This window comes from Typopeltis vanoorti, chromosome 6, assembly GCF_054136105.1.
Source record: "Typopeltis vanoorti isolate ZY-2024b chromosome 6, IOZ_Tvanoo_1.0, whole genome shotgun sequence".
NCBI lineage: Eukaryota > Metazoa > Arthropoda > Arachnida > Uropygi > Thelyphonidae > Typopeltis > Typopeltis vanoorti.
Window position 1 is genome coordinate 7,054,909 of NC_143554.1, and position 23,087 is coordinate 7,077,995.

Below are 23,087 nucleotides of genomic sequence, written 5' to 3' on the forward strand. Positions count from 1 at the left end.
ACACTACTGTCGTGACGACTCTTTTCTGTCGTGTTCTAAATCTATCTAGTTTCAAGTCACTTTTATGAATAATACAACTAATTACGAAATGATCACCGATCCAAAAGTAGGGAAATTTATATTTATACTGCGCCACCCTATTCTTAGATTAGTCTATATAAATAGTAGGATCAGTTCTAAATTAAGTTAGCAGTCATCTCATTAGGCCGAATCATCTATTATCATTTTTACTTGGGGTTCCCGCACGATTCGAATATTTATGAACGGTGCAATAATAAGGAATTCAGGCAAACACAATATTTAGATCAACAAAATAAAACATTTAATATATGATATGGTTAACAAATACAAGAACTCTATTTTAAAATGGAACTATACAATTAACTTAACACATCTTCTTAGGTCACTGATGCTAATTCAATGTTCTAACTTTCATATACTATTCACAGTCTCAAAAACACAAATCTTCTTATCTCAAGTTAATATAACAATTTCACATTTTATTCAGTCTTTACAAATCTATCAGCTCAATGTTTATATTCACAGCAGGCAATAAACTATGTAAGCTATATTCCAAGCAAATATATTCCCGGACCTTGAGCATCGGAGATATATTACAGTTAATGCTAGAATAGAGAAACTTATACAACTACTATTACCAGACAAATTCTTCAATACATCAAATTATTGAGAGAGCACTTATGAATTAACTTAATTAACATTAGCGGAACACACATAACAAATATTCTCCATAGTTTAAACTGTATTACTGTAAGTCGCACTTCACTATTCCAAACAACAATAATTAGGTACTAATATCTTTTCCTGTTCACTTTTCTCCAAGTAATCAATATAACCTTTTCCTAGGGCAACATAGAATTTAATCGTAATTCAGATTAACTGGAACTAATCAGAATTTTCGCATTGACTGTCCAGTTTCCTTTTATCTGATTACGGCATCAACCTTTCTTCATAACAACAGCAGATTTCGCTTATAACATTAAACTTTATGTTTCACTACTTATAGGTTCACTTCCGAACACTAAACTCATAAATTTCTGCCCTAAGGATTTTATAATCTTGGTTCCGCAAAACTCTCTCCTCACTCGCTTAATAATAATTCTTCTCTTCCTCTCTCTGTCTTATCTATGACCTTCCTTCTCTTTCTCTTTATCTCTCTATGACCTTCACTCCCACCTTACGTTCGAACGCCACGCTCTACTCCACTCGTGGTTGTTTACGCGTGCGTCTCCATGACAACAGACTAAACGTAAACATTTCGCTAATGTAATGTATGGTCTATTATTATTCATGAGTGATTACATAACATTAAATATTTCACAATTAAAAACAACAGAATATTTAAGCTACTTCTTCAACTTTTTGATTACGTATACAGTTAAATATAAATTAACACTTTACGTTACATCATATATTTTTGGTTATACAAAATTCTATACATTTTATTATTTTATAAGTTAATAGCAGGTCAGATTTTGAATAAATTTTTAATTAGTAATTCTTAATTAAAGAATAATAAATAATTTTATATAAACCATGATTAATATTTAATAAGTAATGTTAAATGTGAATGAAAAATAATAAATTACATAACATAGCTTCAATCACAATTTAACACTACCAATTATGTTGTTATATTAATTTAATTTTTACTTTTTATTTTCCTATTTTAATTTAAAACTTTCTGTTCTATGAGCCTTATTTGTCGTTTTTAAAACCCTTTAATTATATAATTATTTCTGTGATTTTGTAAATGCATACTTTATTTTTTTTTACTAAAAATTAAAAGACAATATATTTTCATATATTAAAAAGGTGTATATATTTTAAATCTTTCTGAGACCAGCTGATGTAATTTAAAACAGTAGGGGGCCTCTGGGTTTTGTATAGCTTAATGCCTCAAGCAAGTCTAAATCCGGCCCTGACTCCAAATTTGGAATTAGATGTCTCCAAACATCTAATTCCAAAACCATTCAAATGCCAACCATCAAAAATATGCACACCTTTTATCAATCAAATTCACTCAATACATCTATAAATGCATGTATGTGTCTAGAACAATTTTCATACCAACTCATTAGAAATCACGCCCTTCTTCTTGATTCAATCCTAACTTTCTTATTTGTCTTTTTTTTTTTTTTTTTGTTTGTTTCTATTGCCAACTCTTTCATAACTTCTCTCATTACATATTTCTCGCATTTCATACCATTAGTGTTTGTGAAAACAATTAACTCTTTTACCTTTCCCCTCTGCAAACTAACAGTTTCACTATATATTCTTGATATATGCACCAGAAAATCATGCTTTTGTCACGCTCTCAAGTACACCTTGAGAGTGTGACACTCTCAAGTACACCTTTTATCATCAAATCTCCACGTAACATGTTCTCCTTACTCCCAGTTTCTTGTTCTTTGTACTTTTTTTCTTTTCTCATTCACTTTCATTCTCTGTCCTCCTGTGCCTGATACCAATCATTTCTCAAATCGCTTCAGCTGACATTCTGATCTTTATGTTGAGCCCATACATGAGAGGTTGGTTGATCAACCTATAGTACATTAATACCATGTATGGATAGTTGGAGTAGTGGATTGGGAAAGGAGGAAGTTGTTCACATTTGATTTAAATGATGGTATATTGTATTCCTTGTGGAAGACTGTTCCACAGTACAGCAGTTGCAGGGATGGAGAGGAAAAGAAACTTGTTCTGTGGGTTTCAAGGTGCTGTGACGGGATGTTGAGCAGCAGCTGCACATGTTCCAATGAGCTTAGTACTAAGTGGGGAAATAGGATGCACATATTGCAGAAGCCAAATGTCTGTGTAAAAGTGGGAGGAGTGAGTTAGTAAGAGATGGGTCATCAATCAATCTAATTGCTGTCCTCTGTATTGAGCCAAGCATTTTGAGGGAGCTCTTAGGGCCCCCCCCCACTCCAAATGTGAGAGCAGTATTCAATAGCTGGGTGGATTTGTGATTTGTATAAAGTTACAGATGTTCAGAGGTGAAGTAACATCTTTAGTGAAAGAGAAATCCTAGTTTTTTAGAAGTTAAGGATGCAATGGTTGTGATGCATTTATTTATTGCAGGAGAGGCTTGATGTCAGGGTAATTCCAAGAAGAGAAATCTCGAAGTGTCTGGAAATTTTGGTGTTGTCAAAAATAATCCTGGGAGAAAATGGTTCTTTTTTTATGAGAAATAAGACAGTACTGGGTTTCATTAGCAGTGAAACCGATTAGGTTACATGAACTCTATTTGAGAATGGTTTGGGGATCAGAATTGGGGGCGGTGGTAGTTGATGTTCTGTAGGTTGAGATAAGTTGTGTAGAGTAAAGTTTATCAAATGAAAGGGAGGAGTGCAATGTGCTGTCAACTGCAAAACTGTGTACTAGGTTAGAGGTCAGCTGAAGTAGGTCATTAATATATAGCAGGAGGAGTGCTGGTGACAGGACAGAACCTTGTTGAACCTCGGCATTAGTTGAATGGTGAGAAGGATAAGGAACCATCTACAGCCACACATAGTGCGCACCCAGAGAGTCCTGCAAAGGACTCTGCAATGAGCATGCTGTTTATTTCCTCACTGTAACCTCATCATCCACATCCCACTATCAGCCACATCTTTCATATTTCAACCACTATTACTCACTTCTTCTTCTCCATTCTCATTATTAGTTACTATATTTTGTCATTTTACACATGCATGACTCATTTCTTGCATCTGCTCACAAAATATTTCCAACATACACTCTCTCTCTCTCTCCATTCTTCTTTTCATACATAAACCATTCACTCTAAGGAAAGAGTACCTTAGTAATGTCCTTATTCACTCTAAGGAAAGTGAATAAGGACACCTTGGCTACCATTTTTCTCATGTATATATTTCACCATATATTTTTTAATTCTAATATATTTGCAGATATATTGAAAATTCACGTCTTCTTCTTCTTCTCTAGCAAACTGAACCTCTCAGGTTTTTTGCTGCAAATATCAACTTCTTCCACTCTTTTATGTATCTTAAACTCTTCCAGTGTACTTCAGAATTCTCATCTCAGCTACATCTTTTTTGGAAGTTATCTTCCCAATGTTGCTGTAGTTTTTCTCTGGGTCATTCTTCTTCAAGCCTCATGCTGAATGCTTCTTTAATCATTCTCTCCTCCACTACTCTTTCCACATATCTGTCATCTCAATCTTCAAGCTCTGATTTCAACAGTTAGTAGTGAGGATCTATAAAGTTTGTTTGAACAGTTTATAATTATGTCATCTCCATTCACCTGTTGTCCTATTTCAATCAGTCCAAAGACTTTTCTAAGGATTTTATTTTCAAAAATCTGCAAAGCTTTTGCATCTTGGTATGTTATGCTCCAGGTTTTCACTCCTCATAAAATAATAGGTCTAATAATTGTATTGTATATTTCTATTTTAAATGATGTAGTGAATTGATAAGATCTACTGGAGGAATGTATTCTAGATTATATTTATGCAATAGTTTAATAACTCAAATAATCAATGTTCCAAAATATTTGAAGAAAGCAGCATTTTTAAATGTCAAGTTATTGACAGAAAACTGGACATTTCCCCCTTGATTGTTCAACTGCTTGTATAACACCAAAACCATTTAGGTGCAGTCCATCAGTATTATGCAAATCCTTCTTTCCATCAAACTCAGACCATAGGTCAAAATGTCCACAAATCCTACAACAATCCTTCTGCACAACCTGTATATTGATTTGTTTGCTATCAATTCCCTCCTCCCCAATTCATCTCTATCAAAAGATGGCAGGAAACTTACAATCTTCACCCTCTCATCCTTCATCCAACAACTCCTTCACATCCTCCCTCATAGAATACTTCTCACTCATCAAATCATTAGTGCCAACTAAGACAATTATGATTTTCACCTTACATTTTTGCATCTGGATGGCATGACTAACATCATTCATTTCTGTGCCAAGGAAACACGATTTTGTTATGCCATTAATTCCTCCTCTGATCAAAGTCTCCTTACTTAATTTCTCCTTGTTTTTTTCATTTCTTCATGTGATCTCGATTTTTATCTCAGACCTCCAACTTCTTTCTCATCTCAACCCTGTTAATGTCTTGCCACTTCTAAAACTTTTTTGATTTAGCACTTTGTCTTGTCAAGGATAACATGTAATCACTCTATTTTCTTATTTAGGTCTATTTTTCTCCTGTATTTCCACTATCACACACTCAATACTAATTTTGACATTAATGTTGGAGAAGCTTGTGAGAACTAGGATCCAGAGTTGGGTTGACAACAATGGTATAATCTTTGATGGACAGCATGGATTTGCTAAAGGGAGGTCGTGTTTTAGTAATCTACTTACTTATTACAATAAAGTGACTGCTTCCTTGGACAGAGGAGAAGGATACACAGTAATATACTTGGATTTCGCAAAAGCTTTTGATAGAGTACCTCATGATAAGTTGACAGTCAAACTAGAGCAGATGGAGTTGGATATTAGATTAGTGCATTGGATTGGAGACTGGCTATCTGATAGGTATCAACAAGTTGTGTATGGGGGTGCGATATCCAGGAAAAGGAAAGTCACTAGTGGAGTGCCTCAGGGGTCTGTTTTAGGGCCATTACTATTTAACTTGCATATTAATGATATTGGCGAAGATTTGGATGGAGATATTCAGTTGTTTGCAGATGATGCAAAGTTGGGACGAACCATAAAGAGTAGTGAAGATGTTGTGGCCTTGCAAGAAGACTTAAATAAATTGAGTGACTGGGAAAGCAAATGGGGGATGTGAGTTCAATGTTGCAAAATGTAAGGTTTTAAAATTTGGAAAACAAAGATGGGATGCAGAATTTATGCTTGGTGAGAATATATTGTTGGAAGTAGAGGAAATAAGAGATCTGGGAGTGATAGTGGAAAAGGATCTAAAATTTAGGGGACACATCGCCAAAATTGTGAAGACAACACAAAGACATTCTGGGAATGATGAGGAGGACACTGATGTGTAGAAGTAGGGAGATTCTTGTTCCATTGTATAAGGCTTTGATTAGGCCACACATGGACTATTGTGCCCAGATTTGGTCATCTGGTTTTCAGAAGAATGAAGAGATGTTGGAAAGGGTCCAAAGGCGACTAACTAAGGTAGTTTCTGACCTCTGGAATGTCGAGTATGAGGAAAGATTGAAAAGATGTAATTCGCAGAGTCTAGTGGAGAGAAGGAAGAGGGGAGATATATAGAGACCTACAAGTTGGTAAGGGGTTGTTATAGGATCAATAGTGGAGAAGTTCTACAGAGAATAGTGGGAGATCAGGGGAGAACCAGAGGTCATCCCTGGAAACTGTATAAAGAGGGTGTGAGTAGGGGAGTGAGAGGTAGGTTTTTTTCGTGCAGAGTTGTGAATGATTGGAATGCCTTGCCTGAGAGTGTGGTGTCTGCAAGGAGTTTGAATGTGTTTAAGACCCGGTATGATGAGATGTGTGTGAGATAAAAGGACCTCCTAGATGAGTCTTTGACTCCATGAGGTCTTGTTTAATAATAATAATAATAATATTTTCCATCCTACTGTTGATACTGTCCATTCTGCTAACATTTACTCCGTTCTCATCACCTAACTGGCAATCACTATCAAAACACTTAATAAACTCATTTACCAATCTCACTCTCCTTCCATAAATCCATTAATTTTTGCAACAAATACATATCACACCCACCACACTGTAGAAAATCACATTAATTCAAATCACCCAAAAATCATCCAACAATGACATCTTTGTCACTATTATTCTACCATGCATTGACATCATTCTGACAGTACGGTATTTAAACAAACAACAAAAAAAAATAAATAAAACTATATATCATCTATATATCCTAATATTACTGTTCTGCTTGTATTATCTTTTACAGTTTCTCTAATGTATTTTTCTAAAATCAAATTAAATTGCAAATTCAAATAGTGGGGTGCTGTAATATGGCCAAAAGCACAAAAAATAAAATATAAATAAATAAATAAATAAAGTAACAAAACAAATGATTAAAGTGGATACTTAAGTTGAGCAGAAGAAGAAGGTATGCCCTACTGAAAATGTTAGTACTACAGACAGAGACAAGGATATAGAAAATAAATAAATTTATAAAGTACTAAAAGAAATATTAGATGACATGGGAACTAGGAAAATTTGAGAAGAATAGGAAGAATAAAAAAATGAACAGCAAAATGAGAGTCAACGAAGAATGCCATTAATGACCTAATTATTATTATTAATATCCAACCTCCATGAAGTCGAGGACTCATCATGGGAGGCACACACTATTGCCCACAATGCTCATCCAATCATGTCTTAAAATGATTCAATGTGTCTATATTCACAACACACTCAGGCAATGCATTTCACTCACCAACCACTTTTCATGCAAAGAACCTTCTCCTCACTCTTCTGCTCATACCCTCTTTATACAGTTTCCGGTGATGGCCTCTTGTTCTACCCCCCTCTCCCATTCTATGAAAAATCTCTTCCATGTCAACCTGATAATAACCCCTGACTAGCTCATATGTCTCAATCTTATCCCCTCTCCTTCCTGCTATTCATGAGGCTTTGCAATTTACATCTCTCAATCTGTCCTTGTACTCCATATTCCAAAGACCCCTGACCACCTTTGTGAATCTTCTCTGGACGTTTCTGACATATCCTCATCACCATGAAAACCATGCAACCAAATCTGTGTACAATAATTCATATGAGGCCTGATCAAGGCCTTATACAATGGCATCATAACCTCTTTGTTTCTGCATGTCAGGGTCCTCTGCATCATTGCCATTATCCGATGTGACGTCTTCACGACTTGTGCAATGTGACCTTCAGGACTCCAACAAGCAGGGAGATGGTCTCATGCCACCCTACTTATTAATTCATTTTGTACTTACAGACAATATACAAACATCTATGCTCATGGTGGGATTTGAACCTGCAGCCTGTTGAACGGAGAGTGGATACACTGAGAGCTGGCACATAATAATTTATTTGATAGTAACCAAGCAAAAAAACTTTCTACCATGCCAGTCTATTTAAACTATTACAAGGAAACATTCTGCCCTATATCATCCCTCCCCATTTAGCAGCATCAGCAAACATCTGAATATCTGCCCCCCCCCCCCCCACAATCCCCTAAATCATTGCCAATAACATACAAATTAAACATCAGCAGTATGAGTGGGTGACCACAGTTAAAGAATAGTCCCAAATCGTAAAAAATCTCTTGCTAAGAAAGCTAAACAATTGAAAGCTGGACTGACTTCAAGGAAACGGCACATGAAAAGGAAACGGTTAATGAATTTTGGAACATGGAATATTAGAACAATGTTACAGGTAGGGAAAATGCAAAGTATAGCAGAAGAGTTAAAGAAATATGAATTGGATGTTATTACAGCATTACAGGAGATAAGAAATTATGGAGTAGGATTTATTATTAGAAAGACGATAATAAAATCAATTTTAGGATTCATGCCAATAAATGAAAGAATCTGCAAGTTACAAATTAAAGGGAAATTCCATAATATTACTTTTATTAGCGTATATGCCCTGACCGAAAATGCTGACGAGACTGTCAAAGATCAATTTTACGTGGATTTACAAGCAACATGTGGAAAAATAAATAAAAATGATGCCATGATAATATTAAGGGATTTGAATGCAAAAATAGGGAAAGAAGACATATTTCATGAAGTAGTTGAAAAAAAAGTACAGTTTACATGAAGAAACCAGTGAAAACGAAAATAGACTTATACAATTAGCAATATCAAATAAACTTAGAATAATGAGTACATGTTTTCAACATAAGATACATTTGGGGACTTGGATTATTCCAACAAAAAAAGAATGTAATCAAATAGATCATATCCCGATTTTGAAAAGATGGAGAAGTTCAGATAATGATGTACGAGCATATAGAGGAGCAAATTGTGACTCTGATCATATGCCAGTTAAAATGAAATTTATATACAGAACATCAAATGTAGATCAAAGGAAAACTGAAAAGATAAAGAAATGGAACACTGAAGCATTCCAAAATAGAGAAATCATTGATAAATATCAGAAGAAAATAAAAGATAATATTAAAACAATAGAAAAAAGGAAGCAATATAGAAGACAAATGGGACTCAATCCAACACACAATCATAAATGCAGCTGAAGAAGAAATAGGATGGTATAGGAAAAATAAAAATGAATAATTTGATGAAGAATGTAAAGAAATAATTGAATTGAAAAACAAAGCAAGGAAAGAGTATTCATGAAGGAACACAAGAAATAATAGAGAAGAATATGAAGGGAAAAGAAAGCAAGCAAATAAAATTTGTGAAAAAAAAAAAAAAAGAAAGAAATGATGGAGAAGAAAGTGGAACAAATAGTGCAGTATAATGAGAAAAGAGAAACTAAAAAATTTTATAAAGAATCAAAACAGTTAATACATAATTTTGATATACAAATGATAGGATGTAAGGATAAAGAAAGAAAAGTATTACTATTATGATTATTATGATTAAGGCCTACATGGAGTCAAAAGACTCATCGTGGGAGGTCCTTCCTAGAAAACACAAAGTCTATCATATCACTCCTTGAACTCACTGACCGTTCGCACTCTGACCACTCTATCAGGCAATGCATTCCACGGTTCAACCACCCTCCATCAAAGAAACCACTCCTCACTCTTGCTCACAGCTTCCTTTAGTAACTTCCAGGGATGGCCGTTTGTCCTTGCTCCTTCCACCTGTTCCACCAAGTGAAAGAATCCCCACCCCTAGTGTCAACTGTGTAACTACCTCTCAACAGTTTAAAAGTCTCAATCATATCACCTCTCTTTCCATTTACCAAGCTCTGCAGTCCACATTCCCTCAGCTGATCCTCATAACCAACATTGTATAATCCTGAAACCATCTTTGTTATCCACCTCTGTACACTTTCCACAGTTATTATTATTATTATTATTACCTCAAGACCTCGTGGAGTCAAAGACTCTTCTGAGAGGTCCTTTTATCACACACACAGCTCATCATACCGTGTTTTAAACACATTCAAACTCTTTGCAGACACTACATTCTCAGGCATGGCATTCCAATCATTCAAAACTCTGCACGAAAAAAAACCTGCCTCTCACTCCCCTACTCACACCCTCTTTATACAGTGACCTCTGGTTCTCCCCTGATCTTCCACTATTCTCTGTAAAACTTTGCCAGCATTGATCTTATAACAACCCCTTACCAACTTGTAGGCCTCTATCATATCTCCCCTCTTTCTCCTGTCCACCAGACTCTGCAAATTACATTCTTCTCAATCTTTTCCTCATACTCAACATTCCAGAGGTCAGAAACTACCTTAGTCTCCTTTGGACCCTTTCCAACATCTCTTCATCCTTCTGAAAACCCGGTGACCAAATCTGGGCACAATAGTCCATGTGTGGCCTAATCAAAGCCTTATACAAAGAAACAAGAATCTCCCTACTTCTACACATTAGTGTCCTCCGCATCATTCCCAGAAGCCTTTGTGTTGTCTTCACAATTTTGGCGATGATTTTAGATCCTTATCCACTATCACCCCCAGATCTCTTATTTCATCTACCTCCAACAATATATTCTCACCAAGCATAAATTCTGCATCCCATCTTTGTTTTCCAAATTTCAAAACCTTACATTTTGCAATATTGAACTCACATCCCCATTTCCGTGCCCAATCACTCAATTTATTCAAGTCATCTTGCAAGGCTACAACATCTTCACTACTCTTTATGGTTCGTCCCAACTTTGCATCATCTGCAAACAACTGAATATCTCCATCCAAATCTTCGCCAATATCATTAATATACAAGTTAAATAGTAATTGCCCTAAAACAAGCCCCTGAGGCACTCCACTAGTGACTTTCGTTTTCCTGGATATCGCACCCCCCATACACAACTTGTTGATACCTATCAGATGGCCAGTCTCCAATCCAATACCCTATCTGCTTTAGTTTGACTGTCAACTTACAATGAGGTACTCTATCAAAAGCTTTTGCGAAATCCAAGTATATAAGAAGGAGATAAAAGTTAATTTATCTCCTTCAAATACTGGGAACCAAATATGAGAACAATAATCCAAGTGTAGTCTGATAAGAGCTTTATACAATGGAATGACAACTCTTATCTCTGCAGGTCATCATCCTTCTCAGTATTGTAGCAATCTTCTGGGTTGCCTTCGCCACTTTTAGAATATGTTCCTTGAATTTCAGGTTTCTATCAATCAACATTCCCAGATCTCTTGCCTCCCCTAATTCCTCAAGTACAGCTCCTCCAACAGAGTATGCTACCTCCCACTGATGTATTCCAAACTTCAAGACTTTACATTTTGCTGCATTAAACTGACACTCCCATAAATTTGCCCACCTGTCCAGTTTATTCAAATCATTTTGCAGGGCTGCCATATCTGTACTATTACTAATAACCCTTCCTAGCTGTGCATCTGCAAACAACTGAATATCCCTTTATATGTCATTCATATAAAGATTAAACAATAGGTCCCAGTACTGAGCCCTGTGGGACCCCACTAACCATCTGCCTTCTTGATATTGTCCCACCATACACAACTCTCTGATAACTAACAGACAGCCAATCCTGAATCCAGTTGACTAACCTGACATCTAAACCCATGTGCTGACTTAAATATCAGCTTATCATGTGGCACCCTGTCAAATGCCTCTGCAAAATCCAAAAAATGGCAGAATATGCCTTTCCCTCATCAACTGCTCTTGTCATATTATTATAAAAGGCAATCGTATTGCTAAAGCAAGAGCACCCCTTAACAAATCCATGTTGACCTCTCACAGATAACATTACCCTCATCTGCCAAACGCTGTATATGGTCCCTCACTGATTTCTCCAAGATCTTAACAACTACTGATGAAACAAAAACTGGTCTATAATTTGACATTTCCAATCTACTACTGCCCTTATGCAATGGCACTATCTTACCTTCCTTCCATTCCTTGGGTATCTTTCCCACAGCAAAACTTTCATAAAACCTAGGTCAAGAGAGCTGTCAGTTCTTTAGCACATTCTCTCAAAACCTGTCGCGAAATTCCATCCAATCCCACAGTTTTATTGACATCCAGAGTACTCAGTATTTGAAACACAATCTCATCTTGCACCTCTAAACCTCAAACCTGCCCTATCTCTCTAGTATTAAAACCTACTTCTCCAGGATGAAATACTCCAATAAACAGTTCATTGAACAATTCCACTATTTTCTGTGCATCAGTCACTCTATACCCATTTTTATCCCACAACTGAGAAAGAATTAGTTAAAGATGGAAGGAATATTTTAAGGAATTATTTATGATGACAGCAAAAGAATATAAGGAATATGAAGATCAAAATAATTGTAGAAATATACAAGAAAGAATTCAAGAACCAACTGATAAAGAAACAGTGGAAATAATAAAACAAATTAAAAGTTTTAAAGCACCAGGAGTAGATGGGATAACAGGAGAACTTATAAAGAATGCAGGTGAAATCTTCTGGAAAGAAATTTATTATTTGATATTAGATATATGGAAAGAAGAAAAAATGCCAAATAATTGGAAAATTAGAATAATCCAGCCAATATATAAAAAAACTGAGATGAGATAAATTGTCAGAACGATAGAGGAATTACATTACTGAATGTTACATACAAAATTTTATCAAGTATGATATTATTATTATCAATGGAGACCTCCAGAGAGTCAAGAACTCACCCAAACCAACTATCATACTTTCCCTTAAAATCATTCACACTAAATGACTCAATATCCCTAAGGGCAAATTATTCCACTTACTCACTCACTGCTCTCTTGAAGAAAAACCTAGCTCTTGCCCCTTTCTTGACTGTGAACAAACTCAACTTTCATGGATGCCCCTGAGTTTTCTCCTCATCTTTCATATAACAAAAAATTTCATCAGTTGATATTCTATAACACCCATTCAAAAGTTTATAGACCTCTATCATAACACCCCTCTTTCTCCTGTTAACCAGCGTCTGCAATTCACATATTCGCAATCTGTCCTCATGATCTAAATCCCATAATCTAGATATAATCTTTGTAACTCTTCTTTGCACCCTTTCCACAGCTTCTTTATCCCCTTGAAAACCGGGAGACCAAATCTGCACACAATAATCCAGGTGTGGTCTTATCAAAGCCTTATAAAGAGACAAAATGACTTCCATATCCTTACATGTCAAGGTTTGCCTCAACATCGCAATTATCCTATGAGTTGTAGTTGAAACTTTTGCTATGCGACTTCTGAACTTTAAATTCTTATCCACCAATACGCCTAGATCCCTTGCCTCTTTAGTTTCTTGTAGCATAACCCTGCTAATATAATATGTCGCTGGAACTCTAATCATGCCACAGTGCATAACTTTACACTTACTAACATTAAATTGACAGTCATTTTCGTCTGCCCAAATTTCCAGTCTATTCAAATCATTTTGTAATTGCTGAATATCAGTAGCATTCCTGATTGTTCTGCTATCTTCGCATCATCAGCAAACAATTGCATATCTGATGTTAGATCCTCCCTGATGTCATTAATGTCCAGATTAAACAATAATGGCCCAAGGACTGAACCCTGAAGTACACACCACTTGTCACCTTAAATCTGGCAGATTCATACCAACTGTATACCACTTTTTGATATCTGTCATTCAACCATCCCCTGATCCAAGTCAAGAGTTTATATTTCAATTTCATATTCTCCAGTTTATGCAACACCTTTCGTGTGGTATCCTATCAAATGCCTTAGAAAAATCCAACATTATCATAATGTAGTCATTCCCTTTATCCAACTTGGCCATAACATTGTTATAAAATATGAGCAAATTGCCAAATCATGACCTTCCTTTAGTAAACCCATGCCGTACCTTGCAGAGAGCATAGCATGTTTGTCCACCTATTTCTGTATGCGAGTTCTTGTCATCTTCTCTAAAATCCTCACTACCACACCAGAGATATTGATAGGTCGGTAGTTAGACATATCAGTTTTTGCATCACCCTTGTAAAATGGAACTATCATACATTCCTTCCATTCCTGTGGAATGATACCACAGGAATGGACTCAAGCTGAAACTCAAGTTATACAAACATGTGAAAGGCGTAGCCAATTCGGCTGAACATTCCTTTAGCAAACAAGCTGATATTCCATCTGTCCCTGTAGACAAATTCTTATCCAGGTTATGCATCAGCTCTTCAACAACCTCATTTTCATGAACCTCTGACTCTTCATCCAATGTAGCAGTAGCACTGTGCACCACACTACATACACCTAGTTGATATATCTTAGCAAAGTGAGCACTCATTAATTGGACAATCTCATTAGCTTCCGACACTCGAGTGCCATCTGCATTCAATAAAGTTATTCTTCCACATTCATTCTTTCACTTGTGGCATAATGATAAAATTCGTTTGGATTGCCTTTATCTGGAATGGCCAATTTCTTTTCATACTCCGATTTAGCTTTCCTCACAATACCCATTACTTTTCTGGCCTGAGATTCACATATTTCATAACTCCTCTCACTGTTATTCTCACGATATTCTTTCCACATCATCACCTTCTTGTGGATTTCTTGCTTAATAAGCTTGGACATCCATTTCACTCCCAACCTATTTATTCTTCAAACACTAGGTATACATTCAGATATTGCCTCATTTAAGCACTTTTTCAAAGATTCACATGCATTACTGACATTTTTCCCATTCAGTAACTGATACCATGGGACCAAAGATAGTATTCTACTAAGTTGATCATAATTTCCAGCTTTGTAGTTCAGCTTGTAACCTGTTTTAATCAGAGCATTAATACAATTAGATACTTCCGAAAGAAAGTACAGCATGATCACTGTCACTAATTGGTGGCAAAATAGCCATATTCTTGACATAGACCCCTTCTGATGCTATGAGCAAATCCAACATTCTTTGACCTCAAGTTCCTTCTTTCACATGCTGCCTTAGAAAGTTGTCTCGTGACAATTCAATAAATTCCTCTTCTTTCTTTCTTATCATGAGATTTCTCTTCTACCCAATCAACATTTGAAAATTAAAATTAAAGGCTAAATTGGGAATGCATTTCTTCATCCCCTGCAACCAAGCCGCCAGGTCTGTAGCAACACCCCACCATACATTTCATTCTGTTAACCTCCACTTCACGCCAGATAGACTCAAACTCACTGGTGGGTGAGTTTGAGTCTATCTGGTATTATGAAACACAAGAAAACAATAATATTACCATCATTGTTTTCTTGTGTTTCTACCCTAACTAGACTTAAGTCATCTGATATCATTAGCAGCACTCCTCCTTCTCTCCTATCATTCCTAAAAATAGTATACCACTTACCATATCTGAGTCTGATAGCCAAGTTTCACTAATGCCAATAATCTTAGGCCACATCTTATTCAATAAAGCAATGAACTCAACCCCTTTGTTTCTAATGCTCCTGGTATTTGTGTATAGACATAATAAATTACCACCTAGCCTATTCTTATAAACAGATATGCAATCTATTTGGTCTTGTTCTAGCATTTTCTCTTTTCCCTCCCCAGACATACTTAAAATGTCCGAACCAAGCATATTTTTCCACCCCTTTGCCACATACATAACCATGTTCGAAGACATTCAATATCTTTATCACATTTGCATACCATAGCTGAACTTTCATGCACATTTTTCCCATTCCTCCCTTGATGATCTAGTTTCCCTCACTCTCTGCATTAGGTCTCATACCAAGAAGTAATTTCTCCAGGCTTCTGATGCCAAATGAAATCAAGTGCAGGCCATCCTTCTTATACAAGTCTTTTCTGCCATCAAACACACCCCACACATCTAAAAACTCACATCCATATCTTCTACACAGCCTGCGCATGAAATCATTTGCTATCATTACCCTCCTTAACTCAGTACTATCATATCTGGGTAGTAATCCAACAATTTTTACTCTCTTACATTTTTTTCTCACTTCTTCCAACAGGCCTTGCATATCTTCTCTTATACTATATTTGTCACTAATTAAATTATTCATACCTACCAGAACTACCATCTCTTTTGAAAGTTTATTTTTCACTTGGTTAAACTATAATAAGTTTAGTTTAATCCTTTATCCAAGTGAGAGCAAACAAAGTTTGCACCTGAAAATATCTTCAGGACTGAATATGGTGTTGTACTATCTTACCTGGGTAAGTAGTACAACACCAGGCAACTCGTAGCAAAGGTCGAGCAAGCTACCAACACTCCTATCCCAGTATCTCCCATAATGCAAAACGCATCTCCTTGCAGATATGTATAATGTTATGCATTAAGGGATTGGCCACTATCGAGACTAGTTTCGACCTTTATTCAGGTCTCTTCAGTGGGAGCCAGGCACGGAGTTGGAGATACCAGGCAGAAGCAATAGCAAGGTCATCTTAACCTATAGGAGTTGCCAAAAGGTTTGCCACCTTTTTTTTATTAAATTACTCTGGCCATATTCAATCCTGAAGATATTTTCAGGCACAAACTTTGTTTGCTCTCACTTGGATAAAGGATTAAACTAAACTTATTATACCATCTCTTTTACTTTTCTTTTCTGGTTTTCAATTATGTTTGTCATATTTTTAATTTTCGCTCCCGGGAAACTAGAAGTGTTGACTCCCTCGGCAAGCGCAAGTTTTAAAATTGAGTCACCATACCATATGACTTCTTTTTTCTTAGATTTTAGCTGACTTACTTTGTTATTATTAATATTTTGACTACCAAGTTCAGTACTTTCCAGCCTGTTCTTGTTCTGAATCTTTTCTTATCCTGTCTAAGTTTAGTCAAACATTTTTATCACCTTTTCCAATTCCCTGGTAGATTTTCTAATAATTTCTTTAAATTGAGATATTTCTAATGTCAACTTATCCTCAGATAAATTGTCATCATCACTGTAGCAGTACTTTTGTTTGTCAGGACAAATGGTCTCCTCAGTAGCAACAACCTGAGCTTTAGACACTGCTTTGTTACGAGTTTTCAGCACCATTTTTAAGAGTAGTAAAAACTAAAATTTTATTAATGCAACCTAATATTTTATTAACTAATGCGATTATATTAAAAAATGCTATAGTACAATAATTACACTAAAAAAACTACAATAATATACTAAAAATACAAAACTAAATCTAAGAAAACACTTAATAAATCAACAAAATTCACAAATCTTTAAGGAGCTCTTTAAAAGCATGTGTTTTCACCATATATTGAAACAATAATGGGAGAATACAAGCCTTATTTAAGAAATAAAAGATCCATAATTGATAATACATTTATGCTACAAAATATATATGAAAAATGTTTAGAATATGATATAGAACTTCATAATTAATATATTGATTTCCAACAAACATTTGATAAATTAAATAGACAAGAAATGATAAATAGCTTCAAAACACTGGAAATACCAGAAAAATTAATTAGATTAATTAAAATTACATTAGAAAGATCCAAAGCAGTAGTTAAAATACAAGGGGAATTAACAGACCCATTTGAAATAAACTGTGGAGTATGACAAGGAGATGTACTTTCAGCAAGTTTGTTTAATTTGGTACTTGAAGCAATAATAAGAAAGTTAAATTTCAGAGGGTTTATTAATAATAAATTAATCCAAATATGTGCATATGCAGATGATATAGCAATAATAAGTTGTAGAAGAAAAGATTCAGAAGAAAAATTTGAAGAACTTAATAGAAATGCTAAAGATTAGAAATTAACGAACAGAAGACTAAATACATTCAAAGTGGAAAAACAGTAAATAAAAATATTACAAGGTATAATATAGGTGAATACAGTTTTGAAGTTGTAGATAGTTTTAAATATTTAGGTTCATTAATACCAACAAACAATAATATATCCAAAGAAATTAATAGTAGAATCATGGCTGGAAAGAGTGTTATTATATTTATAAAAAGTTAATGAGTAATAAGATTCTTAATTGTAATTCTAAATTAAAACTATATAAAACTTTAGAACAAATAACGAACTTGAACAACTAATTGATGGTGAAGATATAGTAAGATATATAAAGACACAAAGAATAGTGTGGTTGAGACATATAGAAAGAATGGAAAAAGGTAGAAGAGTTATAAAAATATTTGAATGGAAACCATTATGAGAAAAGAAGAAAGGTAGACCAAGAAAAAGATCTTACAACTTTAAAAGTTAAGAATTGGAAGAATATTGCACAGAAAGAAAAAGAATGGCTAAAAATTGTTTTGCAAGCTAAAACTCAAAGAGTTGTAAAGCTAGAAGAAAACGTATGAGTGGCTTAAGAATTTCAGTATTAATAATGATTTTAAAAAAAAACTTTCTGATACGAAGAGCGAATGTATAAGAAGAATGACATGTATAAGAAGAGCTCCTGTTTGGGATAAGTTTTCCAGGAATAATTAAATATATATGTGTAATTTTTTGAGTAAGAGAGGCTGTAAACGTTGTGCACTACCAGTTTTATTAGTATGGGGAGATTTTTTTTGCAAAATTAATTACAAAATCGTTATTATTAGACTTAGTAACCTGCAAAAAATGGTGATGTCATTGTCATTCCAGACTTTAATTTAGATTTCGTTAAGTGTGAGGTCTGTTATGTGTATTCTTTCGATTACATAAATGATTTGTGGATATTCGGTGAGGATGGAAGGAGGGTGTGTGCGAAGTGTGACCTGAACGAGGAATGATGAATGCAAATATGAAATTGATGACAGAAAGTGTTAGTAGTGAGATTGTCACGGGGAAAATGGGTGCACATTTGAAAGAGAAGGATGATGATAAAGAGAGGCTAAAAAATGTTAAAAAATCAGTAAAAAAGAAAAAGAGCGATTTGAAAACCGTAACGGAAGGGACGAAAGTGAGGTGAGAGTGGCAGAAGGAAACGAAATTGAGAGAACGAATGAAACTAGAAATGGCGTGACGCAGAAATCGAAAGTGAAAAAAATCAAAAGAATGGAAGATAGCGTAAAATGAATGAATGATAGCGAAATTTCGATGCATGTTGGACTGAAAGAACAGAAACAAAGAAAGATGAACGAGTGTGAAAATAGGAAGAATGATAGCGAAAGTTGGACGCATGCTGGACCGAAAGTATGGAAACAAAAAAGGATGAATGAGAGTGAAAGTGAGAAGAGGGGGTTGAGAGTTAGAAAGTTAGAAAGATTGAATGACAGAGAGAACGTGTCGCGAGATTCGGAAGTTGAATTGGATTGGATGACACAAGAAATGAAATGGATGCGGAATGAAATTAAGAAAATTCAGGTAAAAACTATTAAAATAAATAATGATGGAATGAAAGAGTTAACGAAAGGTGAGCGAGTGGCATTGTATGGCAACTCCATTATTAAAGGTGTGCTGGAGGATAGAATGCATAAGGTATGTTTTCCAGGCGCTAAAATGAGTAGAGTGATTGAGGCATTGGATATGAGGCAGGAGCGAGTAAAAGAGTTAACAGTATTAATAGGTACGAATGATTTGAGAGAGGACAAATAGTGTGTCAGAATGGATATCAGGAGGCTGCTTAGAAGGATAAAAGAGAATAGTGTGACAGGAAGGGTAGTTAGCATGTTGCCTAGGTATGACAGTGGTGAAATGAGGCAGAGAACAAGGATTATGAATGATATGCTGGCTGAAATGTGTGAGGAGATGGGAGTATAGTTTGTTAATGTGTGGAATGAGTTTGAGGGACGGGGTGAGCTGTATGGGAGCGATGGACTGCATTTGAGTGGTTATGGTGTGAGTCGCTTGGAGAGACTGCTGCTGGAAGGTGGAGAATTGAATAGAGAGAATGAATCAGATAGAGTGGGAAGTGATATGGAAGAGCAGGAGAGTAAGTCAGGAGAGATTGAAGAGGTGGTTATGAATGGGGAAGTGAGTGGTATGAGTATAGAAAATGAGAGAATGGGTGTGCAAGAGGAGCAGGGAAATGGGGAGGCTCAGGGTGGACAGGGGTACACAGCATAACAAAGGTGGATGCTCCAAGAGGAGATGAGCATGTGTAGGAAGGAAAGGAATGGGATGACCAGGGATCAAGAGGAAACAGTTTGAATTGAAAAGGGTTTTAAAATGAAGAAGCAGAAAGGGAAATGGCCCCAGCCGAGCATGGAGAGATCACATCGAGGGAGTGGTAGTATCAGTGGAACTAGCTGTAGATCCAAAAATGAGCTGTTTGTGTTTGTATACAAATGCTAGAAGTATAAGAAACAAGGCAGATGAAATGGTTGCACTAATTGCGTCTGTTCACCAAAAGATTGTTGGAATAAGTGAGACATGGTTGGAAGAGGATGACATCCTGGCAGGAATAGAGATGGAAGGGTATGATGTGTTTCGTGAGGACAGAGGGGGTAAAAAGGGAGGGGAGAGTGCTATTGATGATAGAGAAAGAGTTATGTCCATATAAAGTGGAGATGCAAGAGGGAAATAGTGCCAGTGGTTTTGAGGCAGTATGGTGTGAGATAGAGGTGAAAGGAATCAAATACTTGGTGGGATGTTGTTATAGACCAGGTAATGTGGATGGCGGTGATAATGAAATGTACAATCAAATTAGTCAAGTAAATAAGAAAAGGGTGATCGTTATGGATGAATTTAATTATGGCAATATAGACTGGAATGATGAGATAGCAACTGGAAGTAAAGAAAATGAGTTTCTTGAGTTTTTGAGGGATAAATACCTCAGACAGTATGTAACAAAGTGCACACAAGGATTGAGGGTCTTGGATTTGGTCATCTCATCTCATCTCATCAGAAGATGTAATTGTAAATGAGGTGTCAAATCATCCAACAATTGGTGAGAGTGACAATGAGGTGATTACCTGGGTGGTTGCCAGCAGTGTGAGGACCTCTGTGAGAAAAGGGTATATGTGGAACTACAAGGGGGGTGATTATGAAGAGCTCAGGAGACAGCTTGTGGGTGTAGCGTGGAATGAGGAGTTAACTGGAAAAGAGATATGCAGCTTGGGGGATTTTCAAAAACTATTTAGTAGATGCAATGTCTAAATGTATTCCAAGGGTGAGAAGGTTAAATAAGGTGGGTGTGAGATGGATGAATAAAGAGATTAAGCATGCAATACAGAGAAAAAGGGCATTGTGGAGGCAGCATAAGAGAAGTGGAAATAACCAATTCCATGAGGTCTACAAAGACCAAGCAAGGTGGGTGACTTGGTTGGTGAGGGTAGCTAAAGAGAGGTATGAACATCAGTTGGCTAAGGAAGCCAAAAAAGAATCCTAACGAGTTCTTTCGATATGTAGCCAGCAAAAGAAAGAATTATGGAAGGATGACATTGATTGGAGAAAATAGTATAAAGACAGCTCATGCAAAATGTGTGGTGGAGATACTTAATGAGCAGTTCATAAAGATCTTTCAATCTTGTGAATGTGACTTCATGGAGGGATTAAGAGCAGTTGATGATGATGGGGAGGAGAGACTGACTGTAGGTGAGCAAGAGGTGTATGGGGAGTTGAGTAAACTAGATGTAAATAAAGCTGTGGGACTTGATAATATATCACAACGTATTTATTCTGAAAGAATGTGCCAGGGAGTTGACATCTCCCTTGACATATTTTTTTAATATGAGTCTTGCACTCGGTCAAGTTCCTAAGGAGTGGAAGGAGGGCAAGATTGTGCCACTTCATAAAGGAGGTGATCGAACTCAAGCATCAAAGTATAGGCCTATCTGTGTGTCAGGTGTTGTGGTTAAGTTGTTGGAGAAGCTGGTGAGAACTAGGATCCAGAATTGGGTTGATAACAATGGTATTAACTTTGATGGACAGCATGGATTTACTAAAGGGAGGTCATGTTTTAGTAATCTACTTACTTATTACAATAAAGTGACTGCATCCTTGGACAGAGGAAAAGGATACACAGTAATATACTTGGATTTCACAAAAGCTTTTGATAGAGTACCTCATGATAGGTTGACAGTCAAACTAGAGCAGATGGGGTTGGATATTAGATTGGTGCATTGGATTGGAGACTGGCTATCTGATAGGTATCAACAAGTTGTGTATGGTGGAGCGATATCCAGGAAAAGGAAAGTCACTAGTGGAGTACCTCAGGTCTGTTTTAGGTCTATTGCTGTTTAACTTGTATATTAATGATATAGGTGAAGATTTGGATGGAGATATTCAGTTGTTTGCAGATGATGCAATGTTGGGACGAACCATGAAGTGTAGTGAAGATGTTGTGGCCTTACAGGAAGACTTGAATAGGGGATGAGAAATGGAGATGTGAGTTCAATGTTGCAAAATGTAAGGTTTTAAAATTTGGAAAACAAAGATGGGATGCAGAATTTATGCTTGGTGAGAATATATTGTTGGAAGTAGAGGAAATAAGAGATCTGGGAGTGATAGTGGATAAGGATGATCTAAAATTTAGGGGACACATCGCCAAAATTGTGAAGACAACACAAAGGCTTCTGGGAATGATGCAGAGGACACTGACGTGTTGAAGTAGGGAGGTTCTTGTTCCATTGTATAAGGCTTTGATTAGGCCACACATGGACTATTGTGCCCAGATTTGGTCACCGGGTTTTCAGAAGGATGAAGAGATGTTGGAAAGGGTCCAAAGGATAGTGACTAAGGTAGTTTCTGACCTCTGGAATGTCGAGTATGAGTAAAGATTGAGAAGATGTAATTTGCAGAGTCTGGTGGACAGGAGGAAGAGGGGAGATATGATAGAGACCTACAAGTTGGTAAAGGGTTGTTATAGGATCAATGCTGGAGAAGTTTTATAGAGAATAGTGGGAGATCAGGGGAGAAACAGAGGTCATCCCTGGAAACTGTATAAAGAGGGTGTGAGTAAGGGAGTGAGAAGCACGTTTTTTTTCGTGCAGAGTTTTGAATGATTGGAATGCCATGCCTGAGAATGTGGTGTCTGCAAAGAGTTTGAATGTGTTTAAAACATGGTATGATGAGCTGTGCATGTGATAAAAGTACCTCCCAGATGAGTCTTTGACTCCATAAGGTCTTGGGGTGGTAATAATAATAATAATTATAATTATAATATTATGAAACTGAAAATACTTTAATTTTT

General features: G+C 36.1%; 1 protein-coding gene across 1 annotated transcript in view; it reads right to left on the bottom strand.

Moving 5' to 3' along the window:
- The window catches only part of LOC150105264 (tRNA-queuosine alpha-mannosyltransferase), a 241,757-nt gene that overhangs the window by 191,004 nt on the left and 27,666 nt on the right, over positions 1 to 23,087 (bottom strand). The window lies entirely within an intron of this gene.